At 39.9% G+C, this 5,216-nt stretch overlaps 1 non-coding gene across 1 annotated transcript; it reads right to left on the bottom strand.

The window, feature by feature from the left end:
- Positions 1-1,938: 1,938 nt before the first annotated feature.
- LOC145135096 (small nucleolar RNA R71) lies at positions 1,939-2,045 on the bottom strand. Its single transcript, XR_013719575.1, has one exon. It is a non-coding gene; the product is annotated as a small nucleolar RNA R71 (small nucleolar RNA).
- Between the last annotated feature and the right edge of the window lie 3,171 nt (positions 2,046-5,216).

Here is a 5,216-nt window from a genome sequence, read left to right as displayed (position 1 = left end):
ACTCTCTCTGGCTTTTGGGAAGATTACTTGGCGACTAAGGAGACTGCTGCAATCTGAGAAACGTGAGAAGAACCCTAATCCTCAATTCTAAGAAGATTAAGGCAACATAAGTTTACTTTTCCACTTTAGCTTTGAATAGAACCATGTTTGGATTGATTGAATTCGTTTTTAGGTTTTTATCTGCTGTAATTATGAACTAATTTCGTTAGTTTCTGTTTATGGTAGATAAGTTTGCTCCTATGGATTAATTTATGTTTGGATTGATTGTTATTTGGTGAATTTTTGTTAAATTAAGTTTGTTAAAGACCCTTATGCATTAACTACAACTATTTTCTGTTAATTGCTAAGTAATTAAGCTGCATGAACATCTCTTAATTGCTTAACTCACGTGATTTATGTGAATACATTGTTATGTGCCTAGGAATAGTGAATGTGAAACTAGGATTAATTAGAAAATAGGTAAATTAACGTGTGAGCTTGCGTGATAAACCATCAACAAGAGGTTAAGTGAATTATTAATTTAATTAACCATTACAAGTCTTATTTAACCCGAATTAATTAAACTAGGAAATTCATTAGTTTAGTCACTTGATCATTGCTTAAATTAATTTGTTTCCTAAGGATTGGTAATAGCGGATGTGAATCTAATCACTTTAGTCGGTAACCAATAACAATTAATCCATTGCATTGCCATAAAATTAACCATATGAGTAAATGAATCGAACCTAAACAGAAACCCTTTTGATTATTGAATTTAGTTGATCGTTATTTGTTTTTAGCTGTTAGTTAAGTGTTAGTTAAGTTTCAGTTAAGTTTCTAGTCTTGTAAAACTAGAGAAAACCCCTTCTATTTTACTAATTGTTTTAGATAATTCTAGTAGTTAGATTAATTTCCGTTCCCTGAGTTCGATACCCTGCTTGCTAATTTATACCACCAATTGACAGGTCCACTGCCTTTTGTGTAACAATTTCATAATTAAAAGTAGGATAAAACCAGTGCATTATTATACACATCAAGTTTTTGGCGCCGTTGCCGGGGAACGGTTCAAAAATTAATTATAATTTCTATTGTTATCGATCCTTTGTGTGAGATTTATCTTGCACAAAGTTGCTGCTTTAGTAATTTAGTTATTAGGATAAGTTTTTAGTTTTTCTGTTTTTAGAGTTTTTGTTTAATTTTTGTTCTGTTTTAGCCTTGAACTCGCCGAGTGCAGTCGAAGCTACTCGACGAGTCCATCGCTGAATACATAGTTTCGTTTTTAGCTTATTTTTGTTCTTTTTACGCGTGTTTTTTGTTCTGTTTGCAGTTCGTTTATGACCAGAGGAGGAGGTACACCTTTGGTTCCACCACTTGAAGACCTGGAAGCAACTTTGAAGAAAAACAAAGGCAAGACCGTAGGAGAAACCGCAACATCGAAGAATTCTCCTTTAAATAATCTCAAGTCTGTATTTAGTAAGAAAGAGAGCAAGAAAGAAGGGGAATCCAGCTTCTCTTCAATAGCAGACGAAGACCCAAGGAAGGAAGAGACCGAGTACGAATCTGAAAGGGAAGAAACCGAATCCGAAGAAGGAAGCGATTTAGAAGGCGAACTAGCTAACCCCATGGCTAACATCGATGAAGTTCCCATGGGTGAATGGAAGAAAAGGATGCGTGACGACACCGACCCGGGACTCGTGCAACCCGCGATTCCCGCAACTGCCACCTTTGAACTTAAAGGCCACATACTTGCTCAACTTAAGGAGATTCCATTCTACGGGAAGGATCATGAAGACGCATACAAGCATCTTGACGAAGTCAATGACATAGCCGACTACTTCAATGTCCCTAATGTGTCTCGCGAAAGATTGGCTGAAATCACTCCCTCCCGGATCCATCACTACTTGGACTAAAATGAAAGAAGAATTTATAGACCAATTTTGCCCTCCCTCAAAAATAGCCAAGTTGAAGAAGGCCATAGCAAACTTTGAGCAACAAGCTGGAGAGTCACTATATGAGGCGTGAGAAAGGTACAAAGGCTTACTAAGGAATTGCCCACATCACGATCTAAACAGCCAACAAGAAGTCTCCATTTTCTATGATGGAGTAAATGTGACAACAAGGCAACTCCTTGATTCGCAAGGGCCACTCACAAAGAAAGCACCCCCGGTGACAAAGGCCCTAATTGAAGAATTCTCTAAGCATTCTAGAGAATATCACAACCCAAGGAATGACTTAACTCGTGGGGCGGTGAATTCTATTACCGATGACATGGCGGCAATGATGGAAAAATTGGAAAGCATGGACCGAAGAATGACTAAGATGGACCAATCCATCCATGCCATTAGAGTGGGATGTGAAAATTGTAGAGGGCCCCACCTTACTAAAGATTGTGACCTTGATGAAAACGGGAACCGAATAGTACAAGTGTGCTATTCAAGTGGTGATAGGTATGATGACAATTGGAAAAAACCCAAGAAATAATGGCTACCATATGACGAGTACAAAAAGACGAGGGAGGAGAAATATAAGCAAAAAGATAGAGGCTTTTATCAAAAGGAGGAGCCGATGTATGAAAAGAAATCAGATTTCGAAGACATGCTTACAAGATTCGTAGCCGCGTCCGAGAAAAGACATAGTGATACCGATGCTGCAATCAAAGATCAACAAAATATGTTGAGAGAACACCAAATTATGATGAAAGATCAACAAGCTCTGCTTAGAAATCAGCAAGCATCCATTCTCAACATAGAAAAGCAGCTGGGCCAACTTGCACAACAAGTGAACGAGAGACGACCGGGTGGACTTCCTAGTAATACCGAAAGTAATCCAAAAGGCGCACATATAAATATCGTGACGACTAGGAGTGGGAAGATTATAACTCCTCTGGCCCCTATTCAGCAAGAAGATCCTAAATTGGTGCAAGAGGAAGAAGCAGAAAATGAAGAACCACAAATTCCCGATCCGACTCGCCGAGTCAACCTTACGGACTCGACGAGTCCCCCACCTGAATAGAACAAAAATCCTCCTGTGAAGCCATATAAGCCTCCACTGCCATATCCAGCCCGAGCTAGACAAGAAAAGAATGAAGTTGACTACCAGAAGTTTCTGGAACACATAAAGGCTCTTCAAATTAATATGCCATTCATATAGGCGGTTGCACAAATGCCCAAATACGCAAAATTTCTCAAGGAGCTTCTAACGAATAGAAAAAAGACGGAAGAAGTGAAGAAAGTGGTCCTAAATGAGAACTGTTCAGCTGCCATGTTGAATAAGCTACCTAAGAAGAAGGGTGATCCATGAAGCTTAACCTTGCCTTGTCAATTCGGGAACTTAGATACCATTTATGCATTGGCAGATTCGGGGGCAAGTGTAAATCTCATGCCGTACTCATTCTTCAAGAAGTTAGATCTTCCGGAGCCAAGGCCCATTCGGATGGCAATTCACCTAGCAAATAAAACGGTCACATTCCCAAGGGGAATATGCGAAGATCTATTGGTAAAGTTTGATAAGTTCGTTTTCCCCGCGGACTTCATAGTATTAGACATGGAAGCAGACCCTCAAGTCCCAATCATACTTGGTAGACCTTTCCTAAACACCGCAAGTGCCATAGTTGACATGCGAGATTCTAAACTTACTCTTCGGGTGGGAGACGAATCAGACACTTTTGGGGTTGATCAAGCCATGAAGCATTCAAGGAATAGCGATGACACGACATTTTCGGTTGATATGTTGGAAGAGTTAATGGAGAAATGGAATGAAGATGAACCAAACAAGTACACTGTCATCCGTGAAGAAGAATTTGATGCTGAAAGAGACCTGCTGGAAATAGAGAGATTGCTCGAGGAAGCTGAATATAATGATCTGATCAAAAGTACAGAATACCCGACTCGCCTAGTAGCCTCGATCGACTCGACGAGTCCATTCGAAGAAGCCCGATCAGTCGCGAATTTTACCCAGGACTCGACGAGTCCCCTCATTGGACTTGACGTGTTCAGCATTCAGAACACGAAGTTGAGCTTAAAGCACTACCAGATCACTTGGAATACGCATTTCTTGAAGATGGCCAACAAAAACCTGTAATTATAGCCGCTGATTTGGCTAAACATGAGAAAGAAAGTCTTGTGGGTGTACTAAGGAAGAGGTAAGGTGCTATAGCATGGCAAATAACCGACATAAAAGGAATTAGCCCAGCTTATTGTTCTCACAAGATCAAATTAGAAGATGGAGCTAAAGCTGTAGTACAACGCCAACGAAGACTTAACCCGAACATGCAAGAAGTTGTGAAAAAGGAGGTGGTTAAACTACTAGATGTCAGAATCATTTACTCAATCTCCAATAGCCCATGGGTGAGCCCGTTGCAAGTGGTACCAAAGAAAGGAGGAATGACAGTGGTAGCCAATGAAAATAACGAGTTAATTCCAACAAGAACAGTAACCGGGTGGCGTGTTTGCATTGACTACAGAAAATTAAATGATGCCACATGCAAGGATCACTTTCCATTGCCATTCATAGATGAAATGCTCGAAAGGCTCTCCGATCATCTATATTATTGTTTTCTCGATGGCTTTTCGGGATATTTTCAAATTCCAATCGACCCACAAGACTAAGAGAAGACCACTTTTACGTGCCCAAGTGGAACATTCGCATATAGACACATGCCTTTTGGGTTATGCAATGCACCAACTACTTTCCAAAGGTGCATGATGGCAATTTTCCACGATATGATTGAGAAGTTTATGGAGGTTTTTATGGATGATTTCTCGGTGTTCGGGTCATCTTTTGACGATTGCTTATCTAATTTGGACTTGATGCTAGCTAGATGTGAGAAGAAAAACCTTGTCCTTAATTGGGAAAAGTGTCATTTCATGGTGAAGGAATGAATTGTATTGGGTCACAAAGTTTCAAAGAATGGGATAGAAGTGGATAGAGGAAAAGTGGACACAATAGCTAAGTTACCCTCTCCAACAAACGTAAAAGGGGTAATGAGTTTTCTTGGCCATGCGGGATTTTATCGTCGCTTCATTAAAGACTTCTCAAAGATCACTAGGCCCTTGACTCAACTACTTTTGAAGGATGGTCCATTCAATTTCTCTAGAGAATGTCATGAAGCATTTCGTTTGTTGAAGGAAAGATTGACCACTACTCCTATCATGATAACACCAAATTGGGACCTTCCTTTCGAGCTAATGTGTGATGTTAGTGATTATGTTATGGGAGCTGTTTTAGGGCAAATGGTT

Source organism: Lactuca virosa, chromosome 8, assembly GCF_052849685.1.
Source record: "Lactuca virosa cultivar CGN04683 chromosome 8, Lactuca_virosa_CGN04683_v6, whole genome shotgun sequence".
NCBI classification, from domain to species: Eukaryota; Viridiplantae; Streptophyta; class Magnoliopsida; order Asterales; family Asteraceae; genus Lactuca; species Lactuca virosa.
The sequence above is the reverse complement of the archived record's forward strand: the minus strand, read 5'-3'. Positions and strand labels throughout refer to the sequence as shown.